This window comes from Grampus griseus, assembly GCF_964374135.1.
Source record: "Grampus griseus genome assembly, chromosome: 5".
Classification (NCBI taxonomy): domain Eukaryota; kingdom Metazoa; phylum Chordata; class Mammalia; order Artiodactyla; family Delphinidae; genus Grampus; species Grampus griseus.
In genome coordinates, this window is record NC_138998.1 from 28,087,066 (window position 1) to 28,111,669 (window position 24,604).

Below are 24,604 nucleotides of genomic sequence, written 5' to 3' on the forward strand. Positions count from 1 at the left end.
TATATTAAGGTCTAGAAAGAAAAGCAGGTCTGGGGAGCAGAAATGAGGTGGAGAGGGGCAAGGAGTGGAACTTCTAGTGAAGAGCCTCCCAGATGATGTGCCCTAGGGGGGTTTCACAGGGTCCCAGCTGTAGCTCCCTCAGCAAGTCAGCAGAACTAGGGCTTGGAGCAGCTGCTTCTCTCCTCACCAACACCATCACCTTGGATTGCAAGAAGTTCATCTACTTACCCCAGTGTTCACTGCACAATTACGATTTCCTTTGTGTTCCATGATGTAGAAGGTTGAGAAGCGCTGATGTAGCTTTTTGTAGATCATGTTTAACACTTTAAATGTTAACTCCTGTATAGTTTCAAATGACAAAATTAGAACTATTGCTTAGAAAATATAAAGAGATATACCTCAAAACAACGGGAAATTGAAAAACTATCAGAATCACCCAATGATAGAATGGGTTGCCTCAAAAAATTGTCTGATAGGAGGAGGGAAATACATATATTGGGTAGGAAGACTCAGTATTATAAAGATGTCAATTCACAATAAATTAATCTACACATTTAACATAACCAGGATTAAAACAACGAGTTTTTTTTAACTACACAATTTTAAAATTTATAGTCTAAGAATATCTGGGAAAATTCTGGAAAAAAAAAGATGACCATCTCTTCTAGGTATTAAACATATTAAACACAGAATAATAAAAACAGTGTGGTAAGGGACATGAGGAAAGTTAAAAGGAAAACCACAGTCCCAAAATGGCATCACTCATGTTAAAAGCCCATGACGCCAAACCTAGATTTAATACCTGATCTAATTGCAGTTTCAACCTCTCCCAGAAATGTAATCTTAACCAACCAGTCTGGAATTTTCCAATCAAGCACCAGTAAGGTAATCTGTCACATGGGCCCTCTCCCTTTCCACCCCGCCTCCCCCAACCAAGAAGAGCCAATCTGCATGATAAAACCTTTGCTGCTCCCTTCCTCTAGAAAAAGATGCCCTAGCCTAAAAATAATCTTTTCTTTTCTTTTGCTAATAGCTGCCCTTCCCCACCCTTCTTCCCATAAAAACCTTCCATATTGTACAACTCCTTGGAGGCTCTTCTAGTTGCTAGATGAGATTCCACCCAAATAAAGTCAATTAGATCTTCAAATTTACTTGGTTGAATTTTGTTTTTTAAACACTAGGCAGGGAAAAAAAAAAAAACACTAGGCAGGGGACTTCCCTGGTGGTGCAGTGGTTAGGAATCCGCCTGCCAATGCAGGGGACACGGGTTCCAGCCCTGCTCTGGGAAGATCCCACATGCCACGGAGCAACTAAGCCCATGCTCCACAACTACTGAAGCCCGTGCACTGCAACGAAGAGTAGCCCCCGGTCAGCACAACTAGAGAAAGCCTGCGCCCAACAACGATGACCCAATGCAGCCAGAACAAAAAACAAACAAACAAACAAAAACACTAGGCAGATAGATCAATGAAACAAAATTAAAAGCCCAGAAACATATATATGTGTAAAATTTTATATATAATTTATATATATAAATTTAGTTTATTATAAAGATAGTATTCTAAAAATAAATTATTCAGGGAATTCCCTGGCTGTCCAGTGGTTAGGACTTGGCGCTTTCGCTGCCTTGGCCCGGGTTCAATCCCTGGTCAGTGAATTAAGATCCCGCAAGCCATGCAGCATGGCCAAAAAAATAAATTAAATAAAAATTGATTTTTTTTTTTTTTGGCTGTGCCGGGTGGTTTGTGGGATATTTGTTCCGCAGCCAGGGGTTGAACACATGCCCCCTGTGGTGGAAGCACAGAGTCCTAACCACTGGACTGCCAGGGAATTCCCAAAAATGTGTTATTCAATAAAAGGTGTTAGGAAACTGAAGAGCAATCTGGAAAAAAAAATACAATTGGATCACTACTTTATAGTTTAAAGCAAAATAAATTACAGATGGAGGAAAGGTTGGAATGTGAAAAGTGAAAGAACAAATGTACTAGAAGAGAACGTGGTAGAAGTTTTGTAATCTTGCTATAGACAAACTTTGCTCAGTACGGTAAAACAAACACTAAAATAAATAGATAAAACAAGATGCTGTAAAAGAAAATACTAATAAGTTTCAGCTTTTTTCCCCCAGTTTTACTGAAATATGATTGGAAAGTGAAATTGTATATATCTAAGGTATACAACATGATGTTTGGATATACATTGTGAAATGATTACCAAAATCAAGCTAATTAACAAATCCGTCACCTCACCAAGTTACCTTTTTTTTTTTGGTGATGGTGGTAAGAACCCTTGAGATCTACAATGTTAGTTGATTTAGTTGATAGTTAGTTGATAGATAGTTTAGTTGATAGTTAGATAGTTTAGTTAGTTGATCTACAATGTTAGTTGACTTCAGTACAATACATTATTATTAACTCTAGTCACCATGCTATACATTAGGTCTCCAAAAGTTATTCATCTTTTTTTTTTTTTTTTTTTTTGTGGTACGTGGGCCTCTCACTGTTGTGGCCTCTCCTGTTGCAGAGCACAGGCTCCAGACACGCAGGCTCAGCGGCCATGGCTCACGGGCCTAGCCGCTCTGCAGCATGTGGGATCTTCCCGGACCGGGGCACGAACCCGTGTCCCCTGCCTTGGCAGGCGGACTCTCAACCACTGAGTCACCAGCGAAGCCCAAAAGTTATTCATCTTATAACTGAAAAGTTGTATCCTTTGACCAACATCTCTCCATTTCCCCCACCCCCAGCTTCTAGTAATGAGCATCCTACTCTGTTACTATGAGGTCCATTCTTTTAGATTCCACATATAAGTGAGATCATATAATATTGGTCTTTCTTTGTCTGGCTTACTTCATTTACATTCACTGAATTGAACAATTAAAAAATTAAAAAAAATTTTTTAAATTCCTGCATGGAAAAAAAAAGTCATAAGAGAAATAACAAACTGGAAAAAAATTTCAATTAAAGTTGTTCTTATTTTCAAAAACGTATGTATATATAAAGCCTAATATTTACAAGAAAAGCAACAAGGAGAAAAAAAAATAGAAAAACAGGTAAAGGATATGAACAGACGGCACACAGAAAATAAACACGATGACTCTCACATATATGAAAGGATGCTCAACTTCATTCATAAGAGAAGTACAAATGAAAACAGCTAAAGGTAACTATTTTTAACCTACCAAGTTGGCATAAGTTAAAAAAAAAGTAATTAATATCCTAGTAATAGCATGGGGAAAAAGTACTCTCATAGTTGATGAATGGAATACAAATTGATACAACATCTACTGAGAGCAACTGGCAATATCTATCAAAATAACAAACGTATCTGCCCTTTGATCCAACAATTCTCCTTTTAGATATTTATCCCACAACCTTGCGTGTGCATGAAAAAGATGTAGTATAGTCAAAGTTATCCATTGCAGCCTTGTCTGTAATAGCAAAAGGGCAGGAACCCCAAAATAGTCATAAATAGATTGATTTATTAAATTATGACACGTCCATACAATGAAATGCTATGCACCTGTTCAAAGGAATAAAGCAGCTTGCTCTAAGTATGGAATAATTTCTAAGATATGTAATTAAGGGGGAAATATTGTATTTAATCTGCTAACACTTGTGTTAAAAAAAAAAAAGAGGGACTTCCCTGGTGGTCCAGTGGTTAAAACTCCATGCTTCTACTGCAGGGGGTGTGGGTTTGATCCCTGGTCAGGGAACTAGGAACCCGTATGCCATGCAGTGTGGTCAAAATAATAATAATAATAATAATAACATATATGCTTGTAAAACGCACAGACTATCCCTGGAAGGATACATATAAAAGTAGTAACAGTGGCTGCCTCTGGAGAGCAGAACTGAGGTGCTAGAGGGAGAGGGATAGAAGAGACTTTCTTTTCATTGTACATTCTTTCATACCCTTTGATTTTTTTTTTTTTTTCGGTAAGCGGGCCTCTCACCGTCGCCGCCCCTCCCGCTGCGGAGCACAGGCTCCGGACGCGCAGGCTCAGCGGCCAAGGCTCACGGGCCCAGCCGCTCCGCGGCATGTGGGATCTTCGCGGACCGGGACACGAACCCGTGTCCCCTGCATCGGCAGGCGGACTCGCAACCACTGCACCACCAGGGAAGCCCCATACCCTTCGATTTTTATATTGTATATGTTATCTAATTTAAAAAACAGATTACAATTGAAAGTATGGGGTGGAAATGTCCATATATGTGTTTGTACAAGTATAGAAAATAGCCATTCTTAGCATCCTGTAACAAATGGTAGGGAGGTGAGGGATTTGAGGTGAGGCTTGACTTTTTACTTTGATACTCTGCCATATTTTTTCAATGTGTTACATTAAGCAAATACAGCTTTTCTAATTACAAAAATTAATAGTAGTTTCCTCACCAGAGGAGTGTTGGTACAAAGCTGAAAAGACTATTTGCAAAGTACTTTGTTTTTTTGTTTTATTCTGTTGTTTTGTTTTTGATTTTATTATTTTATTTTATTTTATTTTACATCTTTATTGGAGTATAATTGCTTTACAATGGTGTGTTAGTTTCTGCTTTATAACAAAGTGAATCAGTTATACATATACATATGTTCCCATATCTCCTCCCTCTTGTATCTCCCTCCCACCCTCCCTATCCCACCCCTCTAGGTGGTCACAAAGCACCGAGATGATCTCCCTGTGCTATGCGGCTGCTTCCCACTAGCTATCTGTTTTACGTTTGGTAGTGTATATATGTCCATGCCACTCTCACTTTGTCACAGCTTACCATTCTCCCTCCCCATATCCTCAAGTCCATTCTCTAGTAGGTCTGTGTCTTTATTCCTGTCTTACCCCGAGGTTCTTCATGACATTTTTTTTTCTTAGATTCCATATATATGTGTTAGCATACGGTATTTGTCTTTCTCTTTCTGACTTACTTCCTGCTGTATGACAGACTCTAGTGCAGAGTACTTTGTATGGGGAGTTCCATCTTGGTAGGGAATTTCAGACCAGATGGGTCTTTAAGCAGCTTTCAACATAAAACATTCCTTAGTTCTATGATCTATATAATTCTAGGTGGACTGGCCTTATTTCTCCAACTGGATTATAAGCTATTTAAGGATGGGGAGTGTCAATTTTGCTTAAAAAAAAAAAAAATGTCCATCATCTCTTAGCACAAATGTACATAACTTGCCAAATAAATTCTGTGACTTGAACGAAGGGACATCTCTTTTTTTCACAGGTGACATAGTGCAGATTCAGTGCCCAGAGTTGTTAAGGTCACATATTGTTGTTCTAACCTTTCCTATCACAAAGAAATGTAATACAATTTTACAGGTAAAGAAGGCTTAGTCAGCACATTTTGCTTTGGGTTTAGTAAAACAAGAATTTATTTGGTCAAAGTTAGTGGGCCAAGAACGGCTGGCCAGTGCACCGTCGTGATCTCGATTTACACAATGCCAGCAACAGGACTGTAGGTCTGGAGCCTGGGACTTTTCCCTGGGCACCCACTTGGGTCTCTAATTATCATCAATCCTTCTGGCATCAAAGTAAAGAGTCATAACTCTTTTTTTTTTTTTTTTTTTTTTTTTTTGCGGTACGCAGGCCTCTCACTGTTGTGGCCTTTCCCGCTGCGGAGCACAGGGTCCAGATGCGCAGGCTCAGCAGCCATGGCTCACGGGCCCAGCCGCTCCGCGGCATGTGGGATCTTCCCAGACTGGGGCACGAACCCGTGTCCCCTGCATCGACAGGCGGACTCTCAACCACTGCGCCACCAGGGAAGCCCATAACTCTTTTTTTTAAAGTCACAACTCTTATAGTCAATGTGTACTAAATAAACGACTGTGCTAACGTACGAATACATGCCCAAATGAATAGATGGATCAATTATTGGGTAAATAAGTGCATAAATGCATGCATTAATTAATGAATGAAACACTTTCTCATGGGGCAAATAGACATACTATGTATGGGTTATGGACACTGACAGACCTAGAAAGTAGAGATAGGAACTATGGAGTGACAGGCACTCGGAGCAAGTCCCCACGACTGTCCACAACCTGTACCTGTTTGACCGGAATGGAGCGTGTCTGCATTACTGTGAGTGGCACCGCAAGAAGCAAGCAGAGATCCCCAAGTAGGAGGAGTACAAGCTGATGTACGGGATGCTCTTCTCTATCCTTTCCTTTGTCAGCAAAATGTCCCCACTAGACATTAAGGACGGCTTCCTGGCCTTCCAAACTAGACGTTACAAACTCCATTAGTACGAGATGCCCGCTGGGATCAGCGCTGTCATGAATACTGACTTGGCCGTGGGACCCATCTGAGATGTGCTGCACCACATCCACGGTGAGCTGTACGTGGAGCTGGTGGTGAAGAATCCCCTGTGCTCGCTGGGCCAAACTGTGCAGAATGAGCTCTTCCGCTCCCGACTGGACTCCTGTGGCCACTCTCCGCCCTTCTTCTCCACCCGGGCTGGCTGAAGGAAGCACTCTACCTCACCCCTCAGAAGAATCCCTGTCTGGGGCCCTTCCTAACCTGTTTCACCCGAGGGCCCCCTACTGCAAGTGCCACCGCCCCAGCACCCCCAGGCCAGTCAAGCCCCTCGGTAGCCCTCCCAGGGCAACAGCCTACAGCCGTCCCTGGTGCCCTCCCCGGCACAGAAAGAAAGCCTACCAGAGTCCCTACAACTCCAAATCAGGCCCTCTCCAGTTTTACCCCCTACCTGATGCTTCGAGAAGTACAGAATAAACTTCTTATCACTAAAAAAAAAAAAAGAAGAAGAAGAAGAAGAAGAAGAAAGAAGGCAGAGATAGACACAACAAGCACATTGAGCCCAAGACTGGAGCCCTTCCTGTGAGGACCACAAGTGGCCCCATCTCCTGGTCAGTGCCTAAGAGTGTAGCCAGCCAAGCAGAGTACATAGCACAGGGTCAGAGCCATACATGCGCAGGTGGGCTCCCACCAAGGAACCTTTTATCCCTCCTAAGGGCCAAGATTAGGCTGCCACTTCAAGAAATACCTACCTAAGCCCTCTGATTAAAAATATTTGGTTTCCTCTGTATTGGGCTGTTTATGATTCCAGATATTGTATCCCCAGTTTTTCTCACAACAGGAAACATGTATATGTCAAAGTGTGGTCATATCAAAAAAACATTTTTTTTGCCACTTAACCTCTCTCTCCCTCTCTCTCTCTCCCTCTCTCTCTCTCTCTCTCTCTCTCTCTCTCTCTCTCTCTCACACACACACACACACACACACACACGAGAGCAACAGAAAATGGCAACTACAGCTCAAAAGTTTACAAAGTCCAAAAGGTGGTCAAGATAAATGATGATATAACATTCTACCTTGATGAAAGGTATCCAGACTCACCTATTAAATTGGCAAAGGTTTTTTTTTAAATAAGAAGCTCAGTGTTACTATGGTCAAAGCAGCTCATTGGGCAAACTCCTGCTGGTGGTGATATAAACTGGGAAGTCTTGGGAGAGCATTGGGCCATCCATCTTGAAAGCTTTAACAATATTCCTACCCTATGTCCTAGTGATCTCACTTCTCACAACAGGGATGTGATGCAAGAGAAATAATTCTTTATTCTTAGAACATAATCCCAAAGCATTTTTTTAAAGACTTAAAATAGCAAACCCCAGCCCTCCACCCCCATCCGCCAGGCTCTAATCTGCTTTCCCTGCTTCTCTTCATAGTACATATTATATATTCATATGTTTGTCTGTGTTTCCTCCCCACCCCTCCCAAAGAATCAAAGCAAACTGTGTCCCTAGTGCCCTTGAATAACTCCTTACACATAGTAGGTACTCATAAATATCTGTTTAACTAATGAATTATTTATAATAGTGAAAATTAAAACAAATGTAAAAATAGAGTAATAATGATTAAGTAGGGCTTCCCTGGTGGCGCAGTGGTTGAGAGTCCGCCTGCTGAGGCAGGGGACATGGGTTCGTGCCCTGGTCCGGGAAGATCCCACATGCCGCAGAGCAGCTGGGCCCGTGAGCCATGGCCGCTGAGCCTGCGCTTCCGGAGCCTGTGCTCCGCAACGGGAGAGGCCACAACGGTAAGAGGCCCGCGTACCGAAAAAAAAAATTAAATAAATAATGATTAAGTAATAATGATTAAGTACATTTTGGCAATCCTTTGATTGGCTATTGTGTAGTCATTACAAATGTAATTATAAGAACTATATCAACTTGGAAAATAAATATACTGTTAAGTGAGAAATCAAAATGCAAAACAGGGGACTTCCCTGATGGTACAGTGGTTAAGACTCCACAATCCCAATGCAAGGGGCCCGGGTTTGATTCCTGGTCAGGGAACTAGATCCCACATGCCGCAACTAAAAGATCCCGCGTGCTGCAACTAAGACCTGGCACAGCCAAATAAATAAATAAATTTTTAAAAAAATGCAAAATAGTATGTAAGTGTGGCTGATTGTTACAGTAATGACCCCCATGAACCATGCCTACCTGTATCTGTATTTTCTTTAAGTCCCTTCTCACACTGACTCTGGGCTTCGCCATGTGACTTGTGGATGATGGGACGTGAGCAAAGATGATTCTGGCAGCAGCTTGAAAGATGTTTGCACAGTGGGTCTTGACCTCTCTCCCTTGCTGCTTTTGGAACCCAGCTGCCCAGGTAGCATGCTGGAAATATACCACCCAGCCCATAGCCAGCGCCAAACACTGAATGTCTCATTCATAGAAAGAGGCCATATTATACAGCATCCAGCTCTAGTTGAGCCAACAGAAGACTGCACTGGCATGAATGACCCTAGTTGATAATAGCAGAAGAAAAGCCCAGCTAAGCTCTGCTCAAATTGATGACTCACAGAATTGTGAGCAAGTGAAAGGGTTGTAGTAATAAGCAGCAAGTTTTGGGGTGGTTTGATATAATATCTGCTTTGTTGAAATAGGTGTGCATATGGAGGAAAAAAGTACAGTGCAGAAAGAACTCACAGCAATCCTGTGATGAAAGAAACTCGGGTGAGGAGACCTCTTGACTAGGCATGACTTACCAGGCATGACTCTGTCAGCACAGGGACCAATATATTCTAGAGGAAAAACAAGCACGGAAATGAGTACAGAGGTTCTGTTTAGAGTGATGAAAAAGTTTTGGAGATAGATAGTGGTGACGGTTGTACAGCATTGTTAATGTAATTAATGTCATTGAATTGTACAATTTAAAAATGGTTAGTTAAGGGATTTCCCTGGTGGTCCGTGGTAAAGAATCCGCCTTCCAATGCAGGGGACTGCGGTTCGATCCCTCGTCAGGGAACCAAGATCCCACATGCCTCGGGGCAACTAAGCCCGTGTGCACCACAACTACTGAACTCACACGCCTCAAATAGAGAGCCCGCATGCCACAAACTACAGAGCCCACCGCCCTGGGGCCCGTGTGCCACAACTAGAGAGAAGCCAGAGTGCAGCAACTAGAGAGAAGCCCGAGTGCTGCAACGAAGAGACCACGCACCGTAACAAAAGATCCCACATGCCTCAACGAAGATCCTGTGTGCTGCAGCTAAGACCCGATGCAGCCAAAAAAATTAAGGAAAATAAATAAACAAAATAAGTATATATATATTTTAAATGGTTAGTTAAAATGGCACATTTAGTGGAATGGTCCAGTGGTTAGGATTCTGAGCTTCCACTGCAGGGGGCACGGGTTCGATCCCTGGTGGGAGAACTAAGATCCCACAAACTGCAAGGCATGGACAAAAAAAAAAACCCACAAAGAAACAAAACAACCGCCTGCCCCAAAACCATATAAGCAAAGTCACCTATCACAAACTTCCTCCAAAGATGGCAATCTTTCCCTAATACGCAATACAATTGGTTCCTCAGCCACTGTGAACAGCTCTTACAGTGGGCCAATATCCGCCCAGGTTAACTTTCTATCTTTCCCTGCAGACCTCGGCTGAGTGATGCAAGCTGGTCCTGCCATCCTTTCAACAGCTCTGAATGTCAGGATGGGGTGGTGGAACTTACCTTCCTCAAAGGAGCCAGATGCCAGTTGGCCGATCCCCACACCCACCGTTCCTCACTCTCTCCCGTGAGGCACACACTGCACTTACAGCCATGCCCATGACCAAGAATGTTCTTTAGTTTCAGAGCGTGCTTGCTTGCCTCCTGCAGCGAGCAAGATGTGACAGTCACCACATCACCTGTTACTCACCACTCTGCCCTCTGCGCTATGCCAACCCTGGCTTTAGACAGCTCTGTGAAACCGACAGGCGGCATTCCTGGCTGAAACCCCCTGCAGAGGAAGCGAAGGGGGATTAAAAGGGCACCTCACTCTCACCCTCCCCGAGAAGGAGCTCTTCCGCAGGGTCCAGGGCCCCTCTAGTTTCCCTCATCTGGCTGAGGTTCCTCACTGGATAGTCAGCGAGCCCTCTCACAGGAAAGGTGTTTGCCCAGTGCCTTCCCAGTGGCTTTTGCCCTGAATCTGGTGGCACTGACTCATCCTTCCCTTGCGACACCGATACTCAATACTAGGCCACGGCAGCCGCTGTGAAATACCGGCCTGGCTTGTAGTTTTCTCTCTTCCTCTCCCGATCCTGCCTCGGCTCAGACCTGGCTGCCTACCTCAGCTTTTCCCAGTGCCTGTGCAATTCAGCGCTGAGGTTTTTTACTTTTTTGCTTCCCTGCACTAGTGAATATTTGTTACTAATTTCCCCACGCTTCATCTTTGTGGGCTGTCTTTAGCCCTTCTTTCTGGGAGCTACTTTACCTCTGCTCCAGGGTCCTGGTAATTACCCTTCTAACTCAATTAGATGACCTTATTCTTTCCCACTTCCTCTTTCCTTCTATTGTTATGCAGAGGGCGGGGAGGTGGCTGAACGTGAGCGGAGAATTGGATTAGGTAACAGGGTAACTCAGCAGGTCTCTTGGGGGTTCTGCCTCTGCCCCTGCTTCCAACGATCCCCACACCCGCTCCACGCTGTCTTCCCACCTGCAAAACCAGGAACAAAGGAGCCAGGAGTGTGGGAGAAATGAATAAGCGGGCCTCAGCTGAGGCACTGGAGAGGAGGAAAACGTTTCCCTCTTAGGGCTCCTGGCTGGGTATGAAAATTAAACTGACAAAGACAGATTAACAAGAGAACTGCATACAACTTTTATTAAATTTTTATTAAATTCTTCACAAGAGAATGAAGACCTGAAGAAGTGACCAGAGCAGGAAGATTTTATATCTCTTAGACAAATAATAAATGTGTGAAGAATTAACAACACAAAGGGGTTTGGGCTAGGAGTAGTAAATGGTGAAGAAGTAACTAGGAAGATAAGGGTTTGTTTAACGTAGTTTGTTTATACAGCCTCGGTCCCAAATTCCCTGTCCTTGTGACAAGAAAGTCTTCCTTCCTCCTAGTACAGGGAGGGTACTTTTCACATGGGAGTTTTATGACCTGTTTCAGGGAAGAAGGGCACAGAGTGACCCTCCTACTCCTGCCACTTTTTTTTTTTTTTTTTTTTTGCGGTACGCGGGCCTGTCACTGCTGCGGCCTCTCCCGTTGAGGAGCACAGGCTCCGGGGCGCGCAGGCTCAGCGGCCATGGCTCACGGGCCCAGCCGCTCCGCGGCATGTGGGATCTTCCCGGACCGGGACACGAACCCGCGTCCCCTGCATCGACAGGTGGACTCTCAACCGCTGCGCCACCAGGGAATCCTTCCTGCCACTTTTTAAAATTCCTTCAGCTTAAAATATTTAATATGCCAAGGTGCCATATTTTGGGGTTGCGTGTCCTGAACCCTGTCAGCATCTTATTACGATTTCCTCAGATGAACGGGAGATTGTGACATTACAAAATAAACGCCAAGAGACTATATACAGGAAGAAAACAGTAGTGTTGGGAAGAAAAAGTAATTTGGTTCAGGGAAATCGATGCAGAGAAAATTTATATAAAATCTCCGTCTTGGACTACATTCTCAAGTGATTCTTCTTATCCTTCTGGGGGGACACACACCCCTTTGAGATGAACGATACAGGATCATATCCCTAGGAAAATACATGTAAACACAGAAACCAAACATTAGGGGCTCACTACCTCCTTGAATCCTGGCGGCACAGGGTAAGTGGGTAATTTCCTTCTTTGTAACCCCATCTAGAAGCTCAGTGTGGTTTGTAGAAAGCATTCATTTGTTCATTCATTCAACAAGTAACTCTTTGAGAAACTTCCAAGTGTCAGGCCCCACGCTGGGCCACATTGTGAGGCAGAAAGAGGTGAATCGGACACAGTGCCTGCTCCCGGGACGCTCACGGTCTGGTGGGGAAACCTACAGAGAGCACACAATGAGAGTAACAGTGATGGAAGAGGCAACCGAGCGAACGGTGGGAGCCTGGAGGGAGGGGGCAGAACTGCTTCCCACCCTTCCCCCTTCGCCCTTCCCCCTTCCCCCAGCAGTCAGTGCTGCACCTCTGACTACAAAGCAAAGTGGTTTGAGAAAGCCCAAGTATGCCCTGAGGGGCTAGCTGAGCGGTCCGGGTCTGAGCTCTCACGCCCCACCCACGCCCCAGCCAGCGTTCACACCTCCACTTGGATGGACCCGTTTTCCTCTCTCCCCACAGGCTCCCTGGGTGCTGTCCATTCACAGCCAGCCCACCCCCCGCTACCCCATCTGGGGCTGTTCTCAGCTCCCCAGGCCAGCTTTTAAATAAGTAGCCAACACCCCATTGCACTTCCTCCTTTCGTTGCTTAAACCCTATTCATTTAACTAGTTAAGCTGCATGGAAACAAGGAATAACAAAAATAACTAACTTTAAGGAAGTTACAGATTTGCAAGGAACCTGGGGAGTCTTGGTATGAGCTGGTCTTTATTCACTTGATGGAAGGCTGGGCTGGGCTGGGCTAGGCTGGACCTGGCCCTGCTTCCTCTCACCTCTTCTCCCTTCTTAGAGTCCCAGGAAAAAGCCACTTGATACAAGTTTGTGTGTCAACCATTCTGCCTGTCTGGGTTGGATGCTAAACTACTCCACTTATTCCAGCTGCTTCCCTATCACACCTTTGGCTACTGGAGCCCCAGAGCACCCATTGGAAGGCTCTGGCTGCCCCTCTTCCCTTCCTGGTTTCAGCTCTTGACTCCTGAGGGAGAAAGTCCCTTTCCTCCTTGGTTTTGTTTTGGTTTTTTAAAATATATTTATTTATCTATTTTAGGCTGTGTTGGGTCTTCGTTGCTGCGTGCGGTCTTTCTCTAGCTGTGGCGAACGGGGGCTTCTCTTCGTTGTGGTGCACGGGCTTCTCATTGCGGTGGCTTCTCTTGTTGCGGAGCACGGGCTCTAGAGTGCGGGCTCAGTAGTTCTGGCGCACGGGCTTAGTTGCTCCGCGGCTGTGGGCATGTGGGATCTTCCCGGACCAGTGCTCGAACCCGTGTCCCCTGCATTGGCAGGTGGATTCTTAACCACTGCGCCACCAGGGAAGCCCTCCGGTTTTGCTGCTGTTGTCGTTCGTTTTTCGTTTCTTTTCTGAATGTTAAGGGCCCCTCTGCTATAAACTCCTTGAAGGCAGGGACTGTTTTCATCTCTGCTCTCCTAGCTTCTACCACAGGGTCTAAGACATTCCAGCTGCTCTGTGACTGTTTAACTCAGCATGTGTTAATTTATCCATTTTATTCATTTGTCTTGACAGTTCAGTCCCTTATATCTAATCCATGACCAAGTACTAGCAGCTCTACCAAAACTGTTCTTAAATTTGCTTCTCTTGATCTCTATTACTGGTACCACACCTTTGTCTAAGCCACTGTAGCTAGATATTTTTGTAGCTGGGAATATATCATAGCTTCCCAGCTTTCTCTAAAAGCTCCGTAACATTTCTTCACTCAGCTGATACAGTAATGATAGAGAGAGAGATGGAGTTTGAGAGAGAGAGAGAGAGAGAGAGAGAGAGAGAAGGAAGGAAGGAAGGAAGGAAGGAAGGAAGGAATAGAGGGAAGGAGGGAGGGGAGAAAATGACCAACCTCATAAATCTGGAACTCTTGAAACCTGGCATATTCCAGGCAAATTTCCCATTCGTGGAAATATTGTGTCTGTGACCCCACAAACATTTCTGTTCTTCTTTTAAAAAAGAAATTAATTGTCTTTCTACCCTTCCTTTCACACTTGCAGTCAGTTGCAAATAGTGGAGAACCAACTAAAACCAGCAATAGGAAAGAATGGAGTTAATAGCTCAAACAATTTGAAGTGTTGCTGGTCTGCTGGCTTGAGGCCAGTCTGGACCCAGAGTTTCACTTGATGTTCTTTCTCCCTCTAATGCTCCTGCTTATAGCACTCTCTTCTTCTGTATGTCGGTTTCATCTTTTTAACCCACTCTCTTCACACAATGACATAGAGGTCTGGCTTTACTTGATCTTACAGAGTAAAAGAGACCCTTTCCACATGCCAATTATAAAGGTGACCTCGATTGGTCCAGTTAGAGTCACCTGCTCAGACTTCCCTGGTGGCACAGTGGTTGAGAGTCCGCCTGCCGATGCAGGGGACACGGGTTCATGCCCCGGTCCGGGAGGATCCCACATGCCGTGGAGCGGCTGGGCCTGTGAGCCATGGCCGCTGAGCCTGTGCGTCCGGAGCCTGTGCTCCGCAACGGGAGAGGCCACAACAGTGAGAGGCCCGCGTATCCAAAAAAAAAAAAAAAAAAAAAAAATTAAAAGTAAAATAAAGTCACCTGCTCCTCCCTGAACTAATCACATTCATCCCTGTTGTCAGGAAGGTTCAGAGCTCTGATTGGCTGGGCCCCAACTCATGCGTGTGGGATAAGTGCAAAGCTCCCACAAAGCAGTCCTACCAGGCCCATGTAGAATAATCGGTCAGGGCTTCCAAAGGAAAAGTTGGGACACAAACAACACAGGTCCAGGCCCCTTTTTGCAGAGTGGGTATGGGGAGGGATTTTACATGTGCCCAACTCTTTCTTGCCTCTGTTCATTGACATGAGTGCTCTTTCCTCTGCCTGGAATGCTCTTTCCACTCACATCCTATGTACCTAACTTTTTTTTTTTTTAAAGAGATTTATTTATTTATTTGTTTGTTTGTTTCTTGGAGGCGTTGGGTCTTCGTCGCTGCACGCGGACTATCTCTAGTTGCAGCGAGCGGGGGCTACTCTTCGTTGCGGTGTGCGGGCTTCTCATTGTGGTGGCTTCTCTTGTTGCAGAGCACGGGCTCAGTAGTTGTGGCACGTGGGCTCAGTAGTTGTGGCACGCAGGCTCAGTAGTTGTGGCTCACGGGCTCTAGAGCGCAGGCTCAGTAGTTGTGGTACACAGACTTAGTTGCTCCGCAGCATGTGGGATCTTCCCGGACCAGAGCTCGAGCCCGTGTCCCCTGCATTGGCAGGCATATTCTTAACCACTGCACCACCAGGGAAGCCCCTATGTACCTAACTTCTACATGGACTTTAGGTCTCAGCTTAAATGTCACTCCAAAAGATGCCACCCCTGACCCCATACATTGTCACCTATATCTGACTGACATTCTCATAGCAATTTTTTTAAAAAATTATTATTAATGGTCCTTTTTATCTGTAAGACTCTGACTCTGAGTATTGAACACCCACATCATGAAAGGCACTATACCTTATGTTGGCTTTTTTTAAAAAAATTTATTATTTATTTATTTTATTTATTTTTGGCTGCATTGGGTCTTAGTTGCAGCACGCGGGATCTTCGTTGAGGCACGCGGGATCGTTTTTTGTTGCAGTGCACAGGCTCTTCTCTGCGGCGTGCGGGCCTCTCTCTAGTTATGGAGTGCGGGTTTTCTCTTCTCTAGTTGTGGCGCGCAGGCTCCAGGGCACATGGGCTCTGTAAGTGTGGTGTGTGGGCATAGTTGCCCCACGGCATGTAGGATCTTAGTTCCCTGGCCAAGCATCGAACCCACGTCGCCTGCATTGGAAGGCAGATTCTTTACCACTGGACCACCAGGGAAGTCCCTAAAAGATTATTTTTAATTTAATTTCATTTTGGTTGAAAGTCAGTAAGCTCCACCAGGGCAAGGATTCCCTCAGCTTTGCCTCTTAGTTTTGCTCATGATTGCATTCCTAGCTCCTGGTTCAGATGCACATGGTAGGTATTCACTCCTTCATTTATTCAGAAATAAATAAATAAATAAAAGGGGGTGTGTGATAAGTGCTAAAGATTCAGGTAAATAAGATATATGTATCCCTGACTCAAGGAGTAGCAACTTCTATATCTCCATTAGACCAGTGTTTTTCTTTTTTTCTTTAATTTTTTTTTTTATGGCCAGTTCTTATTAGTTATCTATTTTATACATATTAGTGTATATATGTCAATCCCAATCTCCCAGTTCATCCCACCCCAGCCCCCCGCCACTTTCCCCCCTTGGTGTCCATATGTTTGTTCTCTACATCTGTGTCTCTATTTCTGCCCTGCAAACCGGTTCATCTGTACTATTCTTCTAGGTTCCACATATATGTGTTAATATTCGATATTTGTTTTTCTTTTTCTGACTTACTTCACTCTGTATGACAGTCTCTAATACATCCACGTCTCTACAAATGACCCAATTTCATTCTTTTTTATGGCTAATATTCCATTGTATATATGTGCCACATCTTCTTTATGCATTCGTCTGTCGATGGGCATTTAGGTTGCTTCCATGACCTGGCTATCGTAAAGAGTGCCGCAATGAACATTGGGGTGCATGTGTCTTTTTGAATTATGGTTTTTCTCTGGGTATGTGCCAGTAGTGGGATTGCTGGGTCATATGGTAATTCTATTTTTAGTTTTTTAAGGAAACTCCATACTGTTCTCCATAGTGGCTGTATCAGTTTACATTCCCACCAACAGTGCAAGAGGGGTCCCCTTTCTCCACACCCTCTCCAGCATTTGTTGTTTGTAGATTTTCTGATGATGCCCACTCTAACTTAGACCAGTGTTTTTCAAATTGCAAGACTAAATGGATGGTGAAATTAACTTGGTGGATTGCAACTACAATTTTTAAAACATATTTAAAACAATTTTTAAACAGTATAGCATAGAAAATAGAAATGACCTAGAAAACATCAGAGTGCATCACACATGATAAGGGTGTTATTCCATCACAGTTTTATTTCAGCGTATAATATAAATACACACACACACACACACACCTCCTTATGTATTACTTACTGGGTTGCAGTAAAATGCTTCTTTTACTAGAGGGTGGGTCAGAAAGTTTTGGGAGACTTGCATGAAGCTGCTTGGACGGAAGTGTGATAAGATAGTATCTTTCCTGTTCAGATCAATCTAGAGCTCCAGATGTTGTCATGTCATCACTGGAAAATAACACATGGGAAGCTCATTCTCATTCAAAAACCCAGAGTGGAAGTAGAGACACAATTTCAAGATGCTCTTGTAGGGTGAACTCTGGGTTTCTGTGCTTTGGTTGGCTTGTGTTACATCCTCAAGGCCATTTAATCGTATGTACAGTTAAGTGTGTTTTCTCTATTCTTTCTTTTTCAAATAACAGATGACTTGGACTTCCCTGGTGGCGCAGCAGTTGAGAGTCCACCTGCCGATGCAAGGGACATGGGTTGGTGCCCCAGTCCGGGAAGATCCCACATGTCGCGGAGCGGCTGGACCCATGAGCCATGGCCGCTGAGCCTGCGCATCCGGAGCCTGTGCTCCGCAATGGGACAGGCCACAACAGTGAGAGGCCTGCGTACCGCAAAAAAACACACAAAAAAACAGTTGACTTAATGGTTTTCAAAGTTGAATACAAAATTTAAAAAAACTTTTTCTTGCTGCCACATATGGTTGGGCCATAAACTACATATTCGTAGAAATCACTGAATTAATTAAGATCCTGGAGGAATAGAACTCAGGGAGACTAGGGTGGTGTGAGTGTGGTGTGGAAGGAACTGGGGCTATTGTCCTGAACAGATTGGGCTTGAATCCCTATTTCAGGACTTGCTATGTAGATTTGGGTGAAGGGATCTAATATGCATTTGCTAAAGACTCATTCAGAGCTAGGCCCTGTGTCAACTGTGGGAAGTATAGAAATAAACACTATACCATCCACTGTCTCCAAGGAATATACAATCTGGTAGGAGATACAAGTACAACTGAGCCTCAGTTTTCTCATCTGGAAAATGCATATAATAGACCTTCATTCGGTCTATTAGGAACGTGAAATGAACAAATTCAGATACTTAGCTTGGTGTTAATAGACAGTAGAGAGGCACGTGATAAATGTTTTCTATTCAGCTTTATAAAATGAAAAAAACAGTCTTCAATGTTTATGACATCATACAGAAAATCAGATGGTACAAATCAGGTGCAGTTTTGAAAAGCTAGATATGGAAATTCATAACTGAATAAAGGTCCGTGAAAGCAGATGAGATGTAGATATAGTTGTAGATGAAAGAAAGTGTGTAAATTTTGAATTATTTTAATGGTCTTCCTTTGGGTTATGTGTTTCCTTTGTGGAGTTTCTCAAATTTGGGTCTATATCAGTAAGATATAGGTTTGCTGCAGTTACAAACAACTCCTAAATCTCAGTGGTTGGATATGGCGAAGGTTTATTTCGAGTTCACACTCAGTTGGCTCCCGTCAGCTCTCCAGGTAGCCATCCTTCATGTGTTGTCTCCAAGATCCACAGCACTGATCCTTTCTTGTGGTACCTTTACATCAGCACGTGGGAAAGAGGATCTGGAGAAAAACACACTCCATTGCTCTCTCTTCTTCTTTTTTTTTTCCTGACCATGCTGCACCTTATGGAATTTTAGTTTCCTGACCAGGGATTGAACTCAGGCCTTCATCAGTGAGAGTGTAGAGTCATAACCACTGGACTGCCAGGGAATTCCCTCACACTCCATCTCTTAAATGCTTCCATTGAGAGGTAGCAAATGCCACTTCTGCTCACATTTCCTTGGCCAAAGCAAGCCTTATGGCTCTGCTCAACTGTAAGGATTCCATCTAACTTCAAGAGAGCAGGGAAGTACAGTCCTCCCAAGTGCTCTGCAGGGGAAGAGAACTGGAAGTATTAGCAAGTGGTGGTAATCTCTCCTGAGGGTCTCATACTGTTACCAAGGCTGTTGCCCCAGAATCATACTCCTGCCCCTCCCTCAAATGCAAGCCAATTATTCTTATCTAAGTTTCAGGAGGGAGATGCAAAGAGAAAAAAACAAGAACTGGTCAGGCCTAAGATGGTGTAAGATTCGACTTCCAGTAGATCTTGAGCTTCATTATATGCTCATTGTGATGCAGTAGCATGATGACACAGCCACCAGGCCATGACAGTTGACAATTGCCATGACCACAACCAGAAAAGCCCACACAAGGACTGAAAAGGAGATCTGCAGGAGATCTGCAGATCTGCAGATCAACTCCAGGTCCAAACCACACCCCTGTTCTAGGATAACTCATGAATATTCCTCCTACTCTTTCCAAATCCCTCCATTTTACTTTTTTTTTTAAGGCCTATTCTGTGGACTCTTTTTTTTAAATTAATTAATTTATTTATTGGCTGCATTGGGTTTTCGTTGCTGTATGCAGGCTTTCTCTAGTTGTGTTGAATGGGGGCCACTCGTCGTTGCAGTGCCCTGGCCCCTCATTGCAGTGGCCTCACTTGTTGTGGAGCACAGGCTCTAGGCACGTGCGCCTCAGCAGTTGTGGCAAGTGGGCTCTAAAGCACAGGCTCAGTAGTTGTGGCACACGGGCCCAGTTGCTCCGCGGCATGTGGGATCCTCCCGGACCAGGGCTCGAACCTGTGTCCCCCGCATTGGCAGGCGGATTCCTAACCACTGCGCCACCAGGGAAGTCCCTCCCTTTTACTTTGACCCTCCAATATATTTGGTGTCTCCACCAGAATTGGAATGAGAAGTTGATTTGTGAACTAGTTTCCTGCTTCTCCATTTTCTGGCTATTGAATAAAGTTTGTGCTCTTCTAGTCTCAGTATAGGTTTCGTTATTGGTTGTGGGAATCTGGTTGGAAAAAGAACCTCCCTGTCTGAGACAAGGGGTCTCGGCCTGGGTTAGGATCCTGGCGCAGGTTCAGTGGACCAACTTGGCAAGAATACCATGCTTCCTGCACTCCAGCTCGTCTTTTTGGTTTTTCAAGTGGCCGTGCAAAGGACCCTTGCCTTGGCTGTTTTTTCTGATTGCGATACTCTGGGCCTCCACTCTTTGCCTGGTCTCATCTTCCTTCAGACTGAGGCAAGTTTTCCCTTCCTTAGAGAAACTTGCTTTCTCCTCTCAGTAAATTCCTCCGTTATTACTTACTTTCAAAGTGTCAGGCACCCCCCCCCCAACCTTATGGCACGTAGGTGTAATTTGCAGTTAATCATGAGCTGACTTCATTAATGACTGTTTCTTCCTTTGCAGCAGATGCTGTATGAATCATGTTGTTTTGCTCACCCCCATATCACCACCATTTATCCAGTGCCTGGGACTGTTGCTGGTGAATGAAGAAGAGAATATTCTCAAGAGTCTGGGACAATTTTTTTTTTTTTAACCCTCCAAGCAGTCTGTGTATTATTGGAATTTAAAAACACTGTCTTCTATGAATTTCTCTCGGTATCTATTAAGGAGACAATTGACAAAAACTTGCTGATTTCATTGTGGAAGTTCTGTCCAGATGGAACATCCCTGAACCCTCTGAATATGTAAATCTTTTTTTTAAAAAATAAATTTGTTTATTTTTGACTGCGTTGGGTCTTCATTGCTGTGCGTGGGCTTACTCTAGTTGTGGCGAGTGGTGGGCTACTCTTTGTTGCGGTGCGTGGGCTTCTCATTGCAGTGGCTTCTCTTGTTGCGGAGCACGGGCTTCAGTAGTTGTGGCATACAGGCTCAGTAGTTGTGGCTTGCTGGCTTAGTTGCTCTGTGGCATGTGGGATCTTTCCGGACAGGGCTCGAACCCGTGTCCCCTGCTTTGGCAGGTGGATTCTTAACCACTGTGCCACCAGGGAAGTCCCCAGAATGTGTAAATCTTGATCCTTGTAAGAGAAACATTTATCCACCCCTTGACCAATCTGGGGGATTGAGGACTAGAGGAGTCATTTCACATTTTGCTCTTGTCCCCAGTCTTTCAAACTGGGCGATCCAGGTTTCTGTTTTCCAGAGCCATCCTGTACCTGCTATTTTCCCCATTCATTTGCATATATATTTCAATCCTGCTCTAGACATGTGAGCTCGGCTTGACTGAAGTATCAAAATTTGCTACAGGGATTTCCCTGGTGGTCCAGTGGGTAACACTCTGTGCTCCCAACGTAGGGGGCCCGGATTCCATTCCTGGTCGGGGGAACTAGATCCCCCATGCTGCAACAAAGATCCCACGTGCCACAGCTAAGACCCAGAGCAGCCAAAATAAGTAAATAAATAATTAAATATATTTTTTAAAGTTGCTACAAAAAGTCAAACTGTCTCTTCTACTTACATTTTGAAATATTGACTTGATTAAAAAGCAGAAGTAGGGCTTCCCTGGTGGCGCAGTGGTTGAGAATCTGCCTGCTAACGCAGGGGACACGGGTTCGAGCCCTGGTCTGGGAGGATCCCACATGCCGCGGAGCAACTAGGCCCGTGAGCCACAGTTACTGAGCCTGCGCGTCTGGAGCCTGTGCTCCGCAACAGGAGAGGCCGTGATACTGAGAGGCCCGCACACCGCGATGAAGAGTGACCCCCACTTGCCACAACTAGAGAAAGCCCTCGCACAGAAACGAAGACCCAACACAGCAAAAAACAAAAAAATTAAATAAACTCCTACCCCAACATCTTAAAAAAAAAAAAAAAAAAAAAAAAAAAAAAAAAAAAAAAGCAGAAGTAAAGTCAACTCTTTGGTTTGGTGTTTGCTTAAAGGAAAAAAGGCTCTAATGAAGCTCATTTTTTAGCTAAAGGAATTCCCTTTGAAGTTAGGGCTTTATTTTGCAAATATAAGGCTCTGTGAGCTACCACAGGAGCTGAGTATAGGCTCTCCAATAAAATTTCAGTAGTGGGTGAATCACGGTGAAACTGCAAATAGGCCACTGGCCAGTTTGAGACATTTCTGCCTCTGATGCCTTCTTAATGGGCCAGAAATTTCTGGGTTCCAGCTCTTCAAGGTAGCAGGTTATTTAAAATGTTAATTTAATTACATTGCATCCTTTTTTTATAGAAACAGGTTAAACTGCAGTTTCAGGTGGCTTGTCCACAACAAAAAACAGGGCAGAGCCTTTGTTGATAAAGAGCTCACATTCCACAAGGCAGAGTCACACCCAAACCTCTTGGGAACCAGGGGTACAATCTTTGATCCAGCTAACACTGCATACCAGAGCTAATTGGTTTTAAAAGTGCCTGATTTATTATTTTTCAACATTCAACTTATATTTCTTTAGTGAATGACACCATTCTAGACTTGCAGGTTAATAAGGCTGAAGACAAATTGCGCTTAACATGCAGTGAGATAAGCATTCTCAATTTGCGAGGCTAGTCCTTGAGTGTCCTTCCTGTCCTTCTAGTGCACCCATTGCCTCACTGGCTCCCTTACTAGGGCTCCTCCCCTTCCTTTCTTGTTTTTTGCCTCTCCTTACTCAATGATGGTCAAACTTCTGGCTAAATTACAACTCTTTTATATGCTTTCTCTATACATATATTTATCTATCTATATTTATATAATAGGCAATATGTGAGCATGATAAAATTTCAAATAGCATAAAAGACAATAACCATAAAAATTAATTCTCCCTTCCACTCTTGTTTCCCAACCTCTAGTTCTCCTTTTCCCAGGCAACCACTGATAGTTTCTTCTGTCTTTCTGATAATAATCTATGCATATACAAATCGTAGCTGACTTTATTGTGCTGCATCTTGCCTATTTCATTAAATAATATTTTGGAGATTGTTCCAGATCAGTTCATATAGAAACACCTCATTATTATTTTTTTAAAAAATAAATTTATTAATTTTATTTATTTATATTTGGCTGCGTTGGGTCTTTGTTGCTGTGCGCAGGCTTTCTCTAGTTGCAGTGAGTGGGGGCTACTCTTTGTTGCGGTGCGCGAGCTTCTCATTGCAGTGGCTTCTCTTGTTGCGGTGTGCAGGCTTCAGCAGTTGTGGCTCACAGGCTCCAGAGCGCAGGCTCAGTAGTTGTGGTGCACGGGCTTTAGTTGCTCCGCGGCATGGGGGATCTTCCTGGGCCAGGGCTCGAACCTGTGTCCCCTGCATTGGCAGGCAGATTCTTAACCAGTGTGCCACCAGGGAAGCCCCTGCCTCATTATTTTTACAGTTGTATACAGTCACATAATTCAGTTATGACCCGTGTGTATGTATGTGTGTGCTCACCTGTGTGTGTAATTGTTTTATTGAATTTCCCTTCAAAGCCTTATATATATCTTACTTTGCTTTCCAGGAGAATGTGTCTTTTTCCCCCTGAGTCCCCTCTGTCCTCCACTGCCTTTCACTTTCTGTCTCCTTTCTCCTAAGGTTCCTGGCCTTGATATGTATGTGTGTGTGTGTGTGTGTGTGTGTGTGCCTTTTTGAAGTGGTCTTTGAAGGCAGTTGGGGAAGAGGAGGAGAGAGAGGCAGCATTCCAATAGCTATGGCAGGACAGGATGTTTGAGGCTTTGTTGGCTCTCTCTGATGTGGAGAGGAGCATCCAGGCCTCCTCCTTCAGAATTTGGGGACGGTAAGTAACTTGTTCTAGGACTCTGTGCAACTCTTTTCATCTTTAAGGGCTTAGATTTCTCCCTGTGTAAGGTGAGTAGGCTATACAATGTAATTTCTAAGTCTCCAAGCTCCAAGCTCTAAAATTCTAAGAAAATAAGCTCTCAAGTATTCTGCTGGTGGGAGTGTAAAGGGTACCTCCCAGAGAGAGGGCAATTTGGCAATATCCTTCAAAATTACAAATACCTATACCTATTGACCAAATAATTCTACTTCTAAGGATTTATTCTGTGGTTACACTTGCATATGCACAAAATGTTATAAATTCAAGGTTGTTCATTGCAGCATTGTTTGTATATCAAAAAATTGGAAATAGTCTAAAAATATTCATCAATAAGGGACCAGATAAATATAGTATTGATATATCCTTACAATGGAACATTATATAGCCTGAAAATAAATGCAGATACAATGAAATACTGTATCACAATGAGAATGAGCAAAATACAGTTATATGCAGTAGTGTATGAATATCAAAACAATGTAGAGGAAATGTAGGGCAAAAGAAGCCAAACTCAAAAAGAGCACACACTGTATGAATCTGTTTAATTAAAGTTCAAAAACAGGAAGAAGGAATCTCTAGTGATAGAGATTGTGGTAACCCCTGGGGGTAGGTCAGTGACTGAAAGGGATCACAAGTGGGTTCTGAGATATTTGTCATGTTCTCTATTGATTTGAGAAGTAATTACACAGGTGTGTTCCGTTTGTGAAAATTTATGACGTGGGCAGTTTTTTCTATTCTGTATAGCAGTAACAATGTAAAAGAATAGATAAACTCTATAAGCACTGATATCAAACAACCTGATAGATATTATGTGGAAAAAAAACCAAGCATGAATCAAACACTTCCATATGTGTTAAAAATGGAGAAATAGGGCTTCCCTGGTGGCGCAGTGGTTGAGAGTCCGCCTGCCGATGCAGGGGACACGGGTTCATGCCCCGGTCCGGGAAGATCCCACATGCCGCGGAGCGGCTGGGCCCGTGAGCCATGGCCGCTGAGCCTGCGCGTCCGG

The 24,604-nt window shown here is 44.0% G+C and overlaps 1 long non-coding RNA gene and 1 pseudogene across 3 annotated transcripts in view; one reads left to right on the forward strand and one right to left on the reverse strand.

Annotated features, from left to right (window-relative positions):
* The window catches only part of LOC309822953, a 34,116-nt gene extending 24,031 nt beyond the window's left edge, over positions 1-10,085 (reverse strand). For both annotated transcript variants that reach the window (XR_014296784.1, XR_014296785.1), the window contains exons 1-3: positions 9,970-10,085; positions 9,000-9,035; positions 229-339 (exon numbers count right to left, since the gene is read on the reverse strand). This is a non-coding gene — a long non-coding RNA (uncharacterized lncRNA). The remainder of the gene's footprint in view (positions 1-228; positions 340-8,999; positions 9,036-9,969) is intronic.
* Positions 5,428-6,453, forward strand: LOC309822648 (trafficking protein particle complex subunit 1-like; annotated as a pseudogene). The gene is made up of 2 exons: positions 5,428-5,444; positions 5,997-6,453. The product of its transcript is annotated as a trafficking protein particle complex subunit 1-like (transcript).
* Positions 10,086-24,604: the final 14,519 nt, after the last annotated feature.